Source organism: Priapulus caudatus, unplaced genomic scaffold (assembly GCF_000485595.1).
Source record: "Priapulus caudatus unplaced genomic scaffold, Priapulus_caudatus-5.0.1 Scaffold67, whole genome shotgun sequence".
NCBI classification, from domain to species: Eukaryota; Metazoa; Priapulida; class Priapulimorpha; order Priapulimorphida; family Priapulidae; genus Priapulus; species Priapulus caudatus.
The window spans coordinates 249,256-265,087 of record NW_014577128.1 but is presented as its reverse complement, the minus strand read 5'-3'; positions in this window follow the sequence as shown (position 1 = coordinate 265,087).

Here is a 15,832-nt window from a genome sequence, read left to right as displayed (position 1 = left end):
TATACTATATGTATATATATTATATTAATATATATATATATGTTTTAATTTATATACTATGTATATATATAAGTATATATATATATATTATATATATGTGTGTGCGTGGTGTGTGGTGTTGTGTGTGGTGTGTGTGTGTGTGTGTGTTGTGTGTGTGTGTGTGTCTGTGGTGTGTGGTGTGTGTGTGTGGTGTGTGTGGGTGTGTTGTGTGGTGGTGTGTGTGTGTATGCGTGTATGGTAATGTGTGGTGTGTGTGTGGTGTGGTGTGTGTGTGTTGTGTGTGTGTTAGTTTGTGTGTGTTGTGTGTTTGTGGTTTGTGTGTTTGTGTGTTTGCGTGTGTGTGTGTGTGTGTGTGGGTTGTTTGTGTGTTTGTGTGTTTGGTGGTGTTGCGTGTGTATGTGTGTGTATGTGTGTATGTTCGTGTATGTATGTAATTGTGTTGTGACTGTGTGTGGCAGTGCATGCGTACGTGCGTGTATGTAAATAATATGTTGGTGTGTGTGTGCGTGCGTGCGTGCGCTGCGTGGTGTGTGGCGTGTGCGTGGTGCGTGTGCGTGTGCGTGTGCGTGTGCGTGGGCGGTGTGCGTTGTGTCGGCGCGCGCGTGTGTGTAGTGTGTGTGTGTGTGTGTGTGTGTGTGTGGTGTTGTGTGTATGTGAATGTATGTGCGTGTGCGTGTGCGTGTGCGTGTGCGTGTGCGTGTGCGTGTGCTGTGCGGGCGGTGCGTGTGCGTGTGCGTGTGCCGTGTCGGTTGCGTGTGGGCGTGTGCGTGTGGTGTGTGTGTGTGTGTGTGGTTTGCTTCCGTATGCTCATCCCATATACGCTGCGCCTATAATATCGATGGCATTGTTCTACAAGCCGCTGAGAGTGAGTGTGTCGCTGCGATATGCGTCGTCTGATAGCCATGTGACGTCATGATGACAGACCACATTCTAGTTAGAACAGTGTATCGCCATTTGTATATGTGTTAAAATAGTGGCAATGAAGAATCTTCACTATACTCGCTATGCTAATGTTGCTATATGGTTGGCTATTCATCATAGTGTTATGTCATTATGTGGGTGGACTCGGCCGATATAGTTGAATTAATAACATAATCTTCGTTCTTCGTCCCTCCGCCTTCTCCTCTGCGCTCCCGCCCACCCACACCGCACCCCTCTCGGTACGCACGCGCGTAAACAAGCACGCACCCACGCATGCACGCGCGCGCGTACCCCACACGCGCACCCACGCATGCACGCGCGCGCGTACCCCACACGCGCGCACGAACGCAATGTACGCAGGGCTTAAAACAAATTCGTGTATGCATCGCTTCTAAAGCTATCCATTAATTCCACCCGGTCCTTCTTTGTCACTCGTGGCACATTCATGCATATTGCATTAAAATTAAGCCGCTAAAGAAAGGCTACTATGCTAGAGGCGGCCGCGAGTGCCGAACCCTGTGGGAGAGCCTAATACTGTAGCAATCACGCCCGCAGCCATCTACTCACAGCAAGATCAGCAAGCGTTGACAATTTCACTCACAGTCCCAGAAGACAAAAGCGCGCATTTAGTGTTCAGCAATAATTCATCTCACGTTGCGCGCTGACACAGGCACAATGAGTTTGCCTAGCGTAACCAGGAGAAAATTAGACTACCATAAACAAGCGAAAATTAAACTAGCGTAAACAGGAGAGAATGAGTCTGCGGGGTAGCCAGGAGAGAATGAGACTAGCGTTACTGGTATGAGATGTAGTCAGAGCTGATGCACATTTAATCTGCAAATTAGAAAGAGCACTTTTTGGGTCTCAAATCTGGGTTCATTGATGCTTCACTCAACTCAAGATTTTTTGAGGAGCCAAAATATTTGAGCCCGCGAGAAACACGCCCCCCCCCCATGAGTTGGGCCCGGTAAGGGACCCGAACACTGTTATTTGCCATATCTTTGCCCTTCTTTGGTCGATCTTGAACCAAGTTTAGAGTCGAATTTAGGGTGTTTATAAAATCATGTAAGGAATCCGTGATGTTTGCGAAACCTTAATTTGTAAAGGACACTAGATATCGTTGCCTTCGGCGTTCACCCCTCGCGGGCCCGAAAATAGGTTTTTAATATCATCGCGGCTATTTTCTCCAAAGTTAGTCAATGTTGTGGGGTTTTGAGCGTCCAAAGAATTCATTAGATACGCATTGATACACTTTCAGACGTCCTGGAAATTCGGTTTCATTGGTAGTAGTACACGTAGTCAAAATCTGACAGACTGACAGTCTGCATCCGTCCTCGGGTCATTAGTTACATCACAGCCACACTGACTGCATTCATCCTGTCGATAGCTTCAATTAGTGATGTTGTGCACTTCCGAGATTGGCAAGTGCAGAAGAAGGGCCACATACATTGTTATTAGCGCATTTGCATGACTGGCATTGAGTCACAGATCTCGAGTGTTTGGTCTTGCTGCTTCCGTGTCCTATTCGAATGTGAACGTTGGATTTCTTGATAGAGTTTATCCACACATTAAGAGGGGGCTGGGGATCTGAGTGAGGGTGTTATCCCCACACCCATCCTTGCATAATAGGCCGCTGCGACGTACCGCCAGTCTGTAAGGAATCCAATGAAGGTGAGGAGGTCCTTTAACTTCATCTAGAACCTGAAGGCTGGAGCATTGAAACCGCCGTTCCTTGAGATCTTGGTACCGCAGCCCTCTGGTGAGTAACATGAGCACACAAAATCCTCAGGTATCTTTTCTGTGCTGAGGATTACCTTGTTTATGCTGGGTACCCAGCTAGTTGTTTTAATGCCTCTGCTCAGTTTCATCTCTCATCGATGCACTTATTCCATGAGGAAACCGTCACATCTTCTTGGTCAGCTTGTAGAAAAGAGCAGTTCGAATCGGCGCCGTGAGCATTGGACAGATGGCAAGTGCTAAGCGACGTCCTCCCCGTAGTGACTCATAACAAACATTGACAATGAATGTCTCCTGTTCTATCGCAGGTAAAATCAACATGAAGCTCACAGTCAGGGTCGATCTGTAGGAACTGGGTCATAAGGTCCGAGAAGAATGACAATGCACGTTCGAAGTCAACTGGCTCCGTAGCACGTCAATGCGCGATAAACCACATGCAACATGTCAATTACATGGCACACCATGCCTGTTGTCCGCTCTTCTAGGCGGTTGTCCATTCTTTGGCATGTTATAGTCCCTTTCACCAGCTTTGTTAGAACACATTTTCCATAGACCCATTAGTGACACAGAAATTTCTCTGCAGGACCGGAGGATGGCGTTCACCACAGCTTTCCGCAATTAGTGCATTAAGTCTGTGTCTGTTCTGATACCATCGTCTTGAGAAGGTTTGCAGCATACTCTTCGGCGACAGTGCTATCACCAGGTAAAATTACTTGCTGTCGCGAACTCTTTGTACCTTCCTTTCGAGCGGTGGGCTCCCTTGATGCTAACCGGTTAGTCTGGTCTGCGCTACGAATATTCGATTCGAGACGCGCCCAGGCGGTGTGGATGTTCTCAACTGCCTGCGGACACCTGGAGACAAATTCAGTTGAAGGTTGCCCTCTGGAAGGACTGCGCAGCCTGCGCTCGGATGATCTTGACAAGTCACGCCAGTACGAGACTTTTGACTTTTGTTGGACTTGGCTGTAAACGCGTTTTCGGTGATTGTCAGCCAAAATCTGCTGACTTGACTGTGATAAATGGAGGGCCTCCTATGCCTTTTTGATGAAGCACTCAGGTTAATCCGTTAGTCCCCCCTCCGAACAGTTTCTTCTGCTCCGAGTTCACGGTTCTTGCAAGATCTCTACAATTTGTTGAACAGTGGCTGAGGTGACCTTGCATGCGAGGTTCCACCAGGGCCAAACTGCCACGACATCAATCCGGCGACTGCGTTGGATGAAGCTTCAGCGCATGTTCTTGCTTACTTGTGATTTTGATAACATCTTCACGTTCCATAAGACCGAAGTCTAGCTGCGGCACCGAAATCGCATACTGTTGCACTCGCAATTGTGAAACCCTGTTCCTCATCCCGACAATGACCTCTGGGGAGATATAGGAGGACATAATCCTCCGATAACAATCTGAGGCTAAATGGATGAGATACATTTTACTGTGAACCACTTTCGACAGTCTCGATATGAACTTGCGGATAAAGTGAAGGGGTGATCTCCTTGCTGGACGCTTGAGCTAATGTCAGGCCCTGCCTATTGCACCGAACCAATATTGCTGAATTTCTGGGCAGGGCACGAGGTTCCAAGCTTACGAAGCATATTCTTTGTCCTCGCAATTTACGAGATCAATGTACCCAGCCGGTTTGATTGATTTTTCTTTGTTGTGCTTGTGCTTGTCGCGCAAGGGCTATGCTAGAGAAATGCATTGCCCTTATGCATTTATGGGTAAGCAGCCCTCACTGCCGCTCCCATCACAGCAGCACATCCTCTTGAGATGTTGGACATGGAAACTCTATCAGAACCAACTACCCACATTCAATGGACCCACGGCACGCAGCAAGACCCAACCTCGAGATCGTTGAGCTGCATTTGTCGCTGCCGAACACCAATGTCCAGTCATGCAAATGAGCTAAGAACAATTCATGTGCTTTTTTTGCTGCACTTAGCACGGCAGGAACGTCTGCAGCAAATCTGAATAATTTACAACTGTACAGGATGAATGCAGTCAGGTGGTGGGCTGTATGTAACAAGGTGACCGAAGGGACGATGCGGACTGTCAGTCTGTCAGATCTGTTTCCAGGACGTCTGGAAAGTGTTATCATGTGTAATCTAAAAATCGCCTTGACCCCAAAAAACCCCAAAATCTGAAACTTTTGAGAACTAGGCCGAGATATGTAAAAAAGCCGTTTTCGGGTCCGCGAGTGAACCCCGAAGGAACGCTATCAACGTTCGACCTTAAAAATATTAGGTTCCAAACCACTTCCAATGCCGCTGTCCTGATGTTTAAAACGCCCTACATCGACTCAACTTGTTCCAAATCGACGCAAAGAAGGCCAAGATATGGCAACTAACCAGTTTCGGGTCCTTTACGAAGTCGGGCCCCAATAGGGGGGGGGGGTGTTTTCCCGGGTCAATTTTGGGGCTCCTCAAACAAAATTCTTAGTTGAGACCTATGAACGCCAGGATGTTGCCCCTTAAAATGTCTTTCATAATGCAGATTGGGCTCTATTACGTGGCATCAAGCCTCCTGACGTATGGTAACTATATGGTAAATCGGGAGATAACGATCCGGACTCTAAAGACATCCGGGAGAGCAATGTAACAGCGTAAACCGAGAGAGAAGTGTGTGGAACAGGTCAGCAAAGTAAAGAAAATAAAAATAGCATATCAGCGAAAAATGGCAGAATCAGGCGGTGCAGGATTGGCGATGGGCAGCAGCGAAGGATCGCGGTATCATGCGCTGACCTACACACACGACACACACACACAACACACACACACACACACACACACACACACACACACAAACACAATCACACCCACACACCACACACACACACAGCACACACACACACACACACACACTCACACAACCACCACACACCACACACAACACACACACACATCACACACAACAGCACACACACAGACACGCAGATATACACGGAACACGCTCATCCAATTACGCGCGCCACACGAGCGCACGGCACGCCGACCGCATGGCACGCACGCACGACACGCCACTACACGCGTTATTAAAACCAACATAAAGCATCTAAGACGCCCATCGATGTTCAACTAAAGACAAAACATCTGCATTGCATTTCGTTCTTACCGCTACACGTATAGAGGACACCACATTGTCCGCATTGCTATATACGTTACATAGCATAGAAATCCCGAGAAGATAATGAAGCTATTCAAAATACTTCATTTAAGTCGCAACTGACTGAACGCATATTACTGTCAGTCACACATCTCTACATTTGTGTTGGCGGCCAAGGCTGCGTACGTGTAGCGTATGTACCATCCGTAATTTACGTACTAGCATTCAGTGAGTGGTTGACAGTGTTGCATTCAGTGAGTGGTTGACAGTGTTGCAATCAGTGAGAGTTTGACAGTGTTGCAATCACTGAGAGTTTGACAGTGTTGCAATCACTGAGAGCTTGACAATGTTGCATTCAGTGAGACGTTGACAATGTTGCATGCAATTGAGTTTCCAGTAGTATTCGTTGCTGGAAGCAGACCTACACTCGTGTTTTCATGTACCGCTGACTGTAGCATCAGGACTGTAACAATCACTACATGTTGAACCTCTAGCATGGAGTCGTTATTGTACTATTACTTATAGTTATGGTGCATGCAACGATTGCATTGCATCGCGCATAGGCGATTGCAATACATTGCATGAGCGAATGGAATGTATTCATGCGACGGTAGATAGGTTAGTTTTGAAACTCTAACACCATATCACGAAAGGCGGATGGGTTAGCGGGAAAAATCACACATTCGATGTATATTTGCCTAGAAACACTTCACCTGTAATATATGGAAATATATTATTGCGAGACCGCAGGCGTTTTCCGAGTAACCACTGCAGCTTTTAGCGCCATCTACGATAACGTAGCTCTGAGCGTTATCTCTTCAAACACCCCCGAGACTATAGTCTTGTAATACTAATAAGCGTTGAGACAGAAGGCGTAGAATTTATCGAAAGCTTTCTGATTATTAGAGCGGCTCTCCTTTCCATCGCGCAGTTATTTTTTCCAACAATGCATTCCACGCGGGAAGCAGTTTTTTTAGAATATCATTGTCCCCGCATTAAGCAGGCAGCACACTTCACCATTTTTTTTGCTCGCAATTTTCGGCAACTTAAGCGGGCAGCACACTTCACCATTTTCGTTGCTCCTAAGCGGGCAGCACACTTCGCCATTTTCGTTGCTCGTACAGGCAATTTTCGTGGTCGCCACAAAAATGGCCAAGTGTGTGGGGGCCGGCAACGACCACTCACCACGGAAATTTAGTGGTGACCACGAGTTGCCGAGAATCAAACCGGTTTGATTTCTCACCACGAAAATTGCTCGTGGTGGCAACATGTGGTGAAGTGTGCGCCAAGCCACCACGGCAATCGGCAACAATATCACTCGCAGACCAATCAAAATTAGCGCTGCCGTCACATGATATACGGTAGAACCCCTCTATTATGGACTGAACATTAATAGACATGATGGAGAGGTGCCCAGCTTAAAACAGAGTGTCCATTAAGTGGGGTTCTACTGTAACTTGTTACATGTGCATCATTTTGAGTTTCAAATATTTTATACTGGTATTTATTTTGTTAATAAATTTAATTATTAATAAAAAAATTGAATATTTTTAAGTGTGTTTTAACAAGTAGTAAGGCCCTAGATTGATTCATCTACCTACTATATAATAATTGTCTGGTATTTGGTACGAGCATGATAAGCTACCTAAATATGTGATTTATGAAAAAGGTGGATTTTATAAAATTCATCTTTCAATGAATGGTTTGATCTCCCAACATCTCAGTGGGTGACGTGTGCTGTGACGCGGCAAAGGCCACAAAAATTGCCGATCACGAAAATGCCTGTACGAGGCAACGAAAATGGGGAAGTGTGCTGCCTGCTTTATGTTCTATGACATTTTAGAGCGCATACTCCCTCGCTTCCTCTTCACCCCTTCCCGATCTCTCTCCTTTCTCTCTCGCTCTCTCCTCTCTTCTCTCTCTCTCTCTCTTTTTCCCATTCCCTGATCCCTGCTTTTCTCTCACTAGAATTGTGTTTAAATGAACTGTTTTCATCGCTTCGAACGCGTGATAATTCTGCTACATTTCAACATGCTCGCCTTTCAAGCAAATTGAAATCTAATAAAATTCTCGCGCTTAAAAACGTGACGAGATGAAAGCCGTACAACTACCATTTTCACGTCTACCATTTCCCTAACCTTTTTCAAGCGCGTGAAAAAACGGTGTCCATCATTCACAGTTTGTCGCGTGACTACGCTTGAAATCATCTCGTTGCATGGCACCAGCCATCGGCCATCTCACCTTACACACATCCGCGCATGCATCGCTACAAATAAGACGACGTTTTTTCTGCTACGCAAATTAACTGCAGCCATTTCAATCTCGAGCGGCCGCCGCCTCTGTATGCCCTCTTTAATTATGCATATACATATAGGGACAGCGAGCGAAACGAAAGCTTCTCTCTTGACGCTGCGAAAATAGTGAAATTAACTTTCGCGCCCGTGAGCGTATATGCACAGCGCTCTCCTGGCGAGCGCACACAAACCGCGCTGGCAGATAATGTGTTGTGGAGGGATGCCGGGTATGACAAACGAACGGCGGAACGTTTTCCCTCTTTCGAAATAACAATGGCGATGAAATGTGCGGGAAAAACGCGCGATCCCACACGTCTCTGCCACAGCGAACCGTATGCAATCCGGACATATTTCGCTAACATTACGATACATCCGGGACGTTTCGTGGCGACGCGGCACCGGAGCCCGAATGTGGTTTAGTCACGCCATCATTGCAACACAACGGTCCCCAGCGCGAAATTTCGGCACTAAATGTCGCGACGAAATATTGTATGAACGATTATCAATTTCGAATTAGGAACGGAAATTTGTATTGGCACATTTAATGCCACACCAGTTGACTATAATAGCCACAACGACCCCATTAATCTCCTCGCTAGGAAATTATTTACATACCGCATATTTATCACATCCAATTAGTATATATATAAATATAATATATATATACTATATGTATATATTAATGTAATATATATGTTATTAATTGTATATATATATGTATATATATAAGTATAATATATATATTAATATATGTGTGTGCGGGTTCGTGGTGTGTGTGTGGTGGTGTTGTGTGTGTGTGTGTTGTGTGTGTGTGTGTGTCTGTGGTGTGTGTGTGTGTGTGTGGTGTGTGTGGGTTGTGTGTGGTGTGTGTGTGTGTGATGCGTGTATGTAAGTGTGTGTGTGTGTGGTGTGTGTGTGTGTGTTGTGTGTGTGTTGAGTTTTGTGTGTGTGTGTGTTTGTGGTTTGTGTGTTTGTGTTGTTGTGCCGTGTGTGTGTGTGTGTGTGTGGTTGTTTGTGGTGTCTTGTGTGTTCGTGGTGTTGCGTGTGTGTGACTGTTATGCTGGTAATGTGTGTCATGTTCGTGATGTAATGTACATTGTTTTGAACTGTGTGTGGCATGCATGCGTAACCGTGCGCTGTATGTAATATATATGTTGTGTGTGTGTGTGCGTCGTCGCGTGCGCTGCGTGGTTGTGCTGTGCGTGTGCGTGTGCCGTGTGCCGTGTGCGTGTGCGTGGGCGGTGTGCGTGTGCGCGCGCGCGCGTGTGTGAGTGTGTGTGTGTCGTGTGTGTGTGTGTGTGGTGTTTTGTGTGTAGTGTCGAAGTAATGTGCGTGTGCGTGTGCGTGTGCGTGTGCGTGTGCGTTCGTGTGCTGTGCGGGGGGTGCGTGTTGCGTGTGCGTGTGCGTGTTCGGATGTGCAGTGTGGCGTGTGCGTGTGTGTGTTGGTGTGTGTGTGGTTTGCTTCCGTATCTCACCCATCACTACGCTGCCCTATAATATAGGTGTGCATGTTCTACCAAGCCGCTGACAGTGAGTGGTTCGCTGCGGATGCGTCGTCTGATAGCCCATGTGACGTACATGATGACAGACCCACAATTCTAGTTAGAACAGTGTATGCCATCTTTAATATGTGTTAAAATAGTGGGCACTGAAGAATCTTGCACGTACTACTCGCTATCTAACCTGTTTGCTAATGGTGGCTATTCATCATAGTGTTATGTCATTATGTGGGTGGACCGGCCGCATATAGTTGAATTAATAACAATAATTCTTCGTTCTGTCGTCCCCCGCCTTCTCCTCTGCGCTCCCGCCACCCACATCCCGCACCTCTCGTACGCACGCGCCGTAAACACGCACGCACCCACCGCATGCACGCGCGCGCGTACCCCAACAGCGCACCCACCCCATGCACGCGCCGCGCGGTACCCCACACGCGCGCACGAAGCGCAATGTACGCAGGGCCTTACACAACAAATTCCGTGTATGCATCGAGCTTCTAAACGATCCATAACTTCCACGCCGGTCCTTCTTGTGTTCACTCGTGCAACATTCAGATATTGCATTAAAATAAGCCGCAAAGAAAGGCTACTATGGCTAGAGCGGCCGCAGCTGCCGAAACCCTGTCGGCCCGTGGAAAGACCTAATACTGTAAGGCGAATCACGCCCGCATCCATCTACTCACAGGCAAGATCAGCAAGCGTTGACATTTCACTCAGCTCCGCAGAGCACAAGCGCGCATTTAGTGTTCAGCATAATCATGCTCACGTTGCGCGCTGACCACAGGCACAATGAGTGCCTAGCGTAAGCCAGGAAGAAAATTAGAGCTATACCATAAACAGAGCGAAACATTAAACTAGCGTAAACAGAGAGAGAATGATAATCGCGGGGTAAGCCAGAGTAGAATAGACTAGGCGTTACTGGTAGAGAATGTAGTCAGTAGCTGATGCACATTTATCTGCAAATTAAAAGAGCATTTTGGGTCTCAAATCTGGGTTCATATGTTCCTCAACTAAGAATTTTTTGAGGAGCCCAGAAATAATTTGAGCCCGGGAAACACCCCCCCCCCGATGAGTTGGCCCGGTAAGGGACGCCGAAACTGTTATTGCCATATCTTTGCCCTTCTTTGGTCGATTTGAACAAAGTTTAGAGTCGATTTATGGGGTTTTAAACATAAGGAATCCGATTGGATCGTGGTTGGAAACCTAAATTTGTAAATGGCACTAGATATCGTTGCCTTCGGGTTCCCCCCTCGCGGGCACCGGGAAAAATAGGTTTTTTCACATACTCGCGCGGCTATTTTCTCAAAAAGTTAGAGTGCAATTTTGGGGTTTTGCAGGGTCCAAAGAATTATTAGATACGCATGATACACTTTCACGACGTCCTGGAAATTCGGTTTCACTGGTAGTAGTAGCACGTAGTCAAAATCTGACAGGACTGACAGTGCTGCAATCCGTCCTCGGGTCACTTGTTACATAACATGCCCACACTGACTGGCATATCATCCTGTCGCAATAGCTTCAATAGTGATGTTGTGCACTTCCATTGGCAAGTGCAGACAGAAAGGGCACATTACATTGTTATTAGCGCATTTGCATGACTGCAATTGAGTCACGATCTCGATGTTTGGTCTGCTGTCCGTGTCCATTCGAATGTGAAGTTGGATTTCTGATAGAGTTCTATCCACCACATCTCAAGAGGAGGGCTTGGGGATCTGAGTGAGGGTGTTTATCCCCACACCGCATCCTTGCATCAATAGGCGCTGCGACAGTACCGCAGTCTGAAGGAATCCAATGAAGGGGGAGGTCCTTTAACTTCATCTAGAACCTGAAGGCCTGGACATTGCAAACGCAGTTGCCCTTGAGATCTTGGTCCAGCAGCCCTCTGAGTAACATAGCACACAAAATCCCTCAGGTATCTTTTCTGTGCTGGAGGCATTACCTTGTTATGCTGGGTACCCGAGCTCAGTTGTTAACTGCCTCTGCCAGTTCATCTCTCATCGAGCACATTATTCCATTGAGGAAAACCGTCCACATCTTCTTGGTGCAGCTTGTAAAAAGAGCATCGAATCGGCGCCCAGTGAAGCATTGACAGATGGCAAGGCTAAGCCGACGTCCATCCCCTAGGTGACTCATAACAAACATTGACATGAGATGTCTCCTGTTCTTCGCAGGTAACATAACATGAAGGCCTCACAGTCAGGGTCGATCTGTGAGGAACTGGGCATAAGGCCGAGAAGAATGACAATGACGTTCGAAGATCAACTGGCTCCGTAGCACGTCAATGCGCGATAAACCACATGCCACATGTCAATTACATGGCACACCATCCTGTGCCGCTCTTCTAGGGTGTCCATGCTTTGGCATGTATATAGTCCCTTCACGCAGCATTTGTTAGAACATTTCGCAAAGACCCATTAGTGACACCAGAAAATCTTTCTAGCAGGACCAGGAGGATGGTTAACGCACAGCTTTCCGCAATTAGTGCATTAAGTCTGGGTCTGTTCTGATACCATCGCTTGAGAAAGGATTGAGCATAGCTCCTTCGGGACAGTGCTATCACCAGTAAAATTAACTTGCTGTCGCTGAACCTTTGTACTCCTTTCCGAGCGGTGGGGCTCTTGATGCTAACCGGTTATCTGGTCTGGCTAGCGAATATTGATTCGAACGCGCGCCAGGCGTGTGCAGTGTTCTCAACTGCCTGCCGGACCCTGGAGACAAATTCATTTGAAGGTTGACCTCTGGAAGGACTGCAGCAGCCTGGCCGCTCGGATGATCATTGAGAAAGGTCAGCAGTACGAGACCTTTGACATTTTGTTGGACTTGGTGTAAACCGGCGTTTTCGGTGATTGTCAGCCAAAATCTGTGACTGAAACTGTGATAGAGGGCCTCCTATGCCTTTTTGATGAAGCCACTCAGGTAATCCGGTAGCTCCCGCGCCGCCTCCTGAACAGTTTCGTTCTCGCTCCGAAGTTCACGTTCTTGCAAGCATCTCTACAATTTGTTGAACAGTGCTGGGTGACCTTGATGCGAGGTTCCACCAGGGCCAAACTGCCACGACATCAATCCGGCGACTGCGTTGGATGAAGCTTCAGCGCATGTTCTTGCTTACTTGTGATTTTGATAACATCTTCACGTTCCATAAGACCGAAGTCTAGCTGCGGCACCGAAATCGCATACTGTTGCACTCGCAATTGTGAAACCCTGTTCCTCATCCCGACAATGACCTCTGGGGAGATATAGGAGGACATAATCCTCCGATAACAATCTGAGGCTAAATGGATGAGATACATTTTACTGTGAACCACTTTCGACAGTCTCGATATGAACTTGCGGATAAAGTGAAGGGGTGATCTCCTTGCTGGACGCTTGAGCTAATGTCAGGCCCTGCCTATTGCACCGAACCAATATTGCTGAATTTCTGGGCAGGGCACGAGGTTCCAAGCTTACGAAGCATATTCTTTGTCCTCGCAATTTACGAGATCAATGTACCCAGCCGGTTTGATTGATTTTTCTTTGTTGTGCTTGTGCTTGTCGCGCAAGGGCTATGCTAGAGAAATGCATTGCCCTTATGCATTTATGGGTAAGCAGCCCTCACTGCCGCTCCCATCACAGCAGCACATCCTCTTGAGATGTTGGACATGGAAACTCTATCAGAACCAACTACCCACATTCAATGGACCCACGGCACGCAGCAAGACCCAACCTCGAGATCGTTGAGCTGCATTTGTCGCTGCCGAACACCAATGTCCAGTCATGCAAATGAGCTAAGAACAATTCATGTGCTTTTTTTGCTGCACTTAGCACGGCAGGAACGTCTGCAGCAAATCTGAATAATTTACAACTGTACAGGATGAATGCAGTCAGGTGGTGGGCTGTATGTAACAAGGTGACCGAAGGGACGATGCGGACTGTCAGTCTGTCAGATCTGTTTCCAGGACGTCTGGAAAGTGTTATCATGTGTAATCTAAAAATCGCCTTGACCCCAAAAAACCCCAAAATCTGAAACTTTTGAGAACTAGGCCGAGATATGTAAAAAAGCCGTTTTCGGGTCCGCGAGTGAACCCCGAAGGAACGCTATCAACGTTCGACCTTAAAAATATTAGGTTCCAAACCACTTCCAATGCCGCTGTCCTGATGTTTAAAACGCCCTACATCGACTCAACTTGTTCCAAATCGACGCAAAGAAGGCCAAGATATGGCAACTAACCAGTTTCGGGTCCTTTACGAAGTCGGGCCCCAATAGGGGGGGGGGGTGTTTTCCCGGGTCAATTTTGGGGCTCCTCAAACAAAATTCTTAGTTGAGACCTATGAACGCCAGGATGTTGCCCCTTAAAATGTCTTTCATAATGCAGATTGGGCTCTATTACGTGGCATCAAGCCTCCTGACGTATGGTAACTATATGGTAATCGGGAGATAACTCGACTATATAGAATATCCGGGAGAGCATGTAACTAGCGTAACCGAGAGAGAATGTTTGTTGAACAGGGTCACAAAGTAAAAAAATAAAAATAGCATATCAGCGAAAAATGCAGATCAGGCGGTGAGGATTGGCGTGGGCAGCAGCGAAGGATCGCGGTATCATGCGCTGACATACACACACGACACACACACACAACACACACACACACACACACACACACACACACACACAAACACAATCACACCCACACACCACACACACACACAGCACACACACACACACACACACACTCACACAACCACCACACACCACACACAACACACACACACACACACACAACACACACACACAGACACGCAGATATATCACGGACACGCTCACAATTACGCGCGCACACGACGCGCACGCACGCACGCACGCACGCACGCACGCACACACGCGTATAACATAACATAAAGCATCTAAGACCCCATCGATGTTCAACTAAGACAAAACATCTGTCATTGCATTTCGTTCTTCCGATACACGTTAGTACGACACCACATTGTCCGCATTGCTATATACGTACATAGCATAGAAATCCCGAGAAGATAATGAAGGCTTATTCAAAATGACTTCATTTAAGTCGAACTGACTGAACCGCGATATTACTTCAGTCACAACATGCTCTACATTTGTGTTGGCTCCAAGGCTGCGTAACGTGTAGCGTATGTACCATCCGTAATTACGTACGTACGTACGTACGTGGTTAATTACCATTTAATGGCTTCTGCTGTTGGTATGTGAGCCTACACGCAGCCAAGCTTATATCGCTTGTCAGAGTATATACATACAAGTAGTACAGAGTATATCTGCCCGAAGTCCCCAATACTGTTTCTCACAGGACTCCTACTCAAAAGTTCGAAAGGAGCGATCGAGAGCTGGAATGTTTGTCGTGCTTTTAGTGAGCATTGTGTTTTATTTTTTTACATTATATTATACAAAATATTTGTGGTGATAAAATTTCAGAGCAATCGAAGACAACAGAACGGCAACAAGACAGTTATTGCTCTTGTCTGATTCCTGTTCCACTCACTCACATCAGTAATACTTTCACGTTCTTTGTTTCCCCTTCTTTCGTTTTTTTCTCGTTCTTTTATTTATTATTTCGCTCTCTCTAAGCTCTCGATATCTCCTCCGTCTCCTCAATCACTCTACCATCTTTTTTACCTTTTTGTTTTACCCTTAATCTCTCTCTCTCTCTCTCGCACACGCCATGAAGCCATTCATTAGTTAGGTAATAACCTTACCTAGCTAGCTAGCTCTAGGTCAAGAGGTATTCGACCATCCCCTAATGCAGGTTGTGTGGTCTATAATAAACCGGGCCGGTTCCCACTAGAACACTCGGTTCTTTCTTTCAAATGGTATAAAGTTCGCGTCCCCCATAAGCTTTTCTGGGCCTTGTGCGCGTAAGCACGCGCGCGCGCGTGTGTGTGTGTGTGTGTGTGTGTGTGTGTGTGTGTGTGTGTGTGTGTGTGTGTGTGTGTGTGTGTGTGTGTGTGTGTGTGTGTGTGTGTGTGTGTCCTCGGCTGTAAGCTGCGTACGTTAAGAGCCTAAGGAGCGCATACAGTCCGCCAGCAGCAGTGCGCTCGCACACAACTTGTGCACCATGTCACCGTGTTCGTTTTGTGGGGCTGCGTCGTTATGTGCCTTACGCTGGCATTATTATTATATAATATAATATATTATAATATGATATATTATATATATATATAGATTATATATTATTTGTTTATGTAAATATAACTAGATATATGGGAAAAGTGGAACAGTCCAAATCATGAATGAGGGCAGGTGCGGATTGGATGGGGAAAAGAGGCTAGCT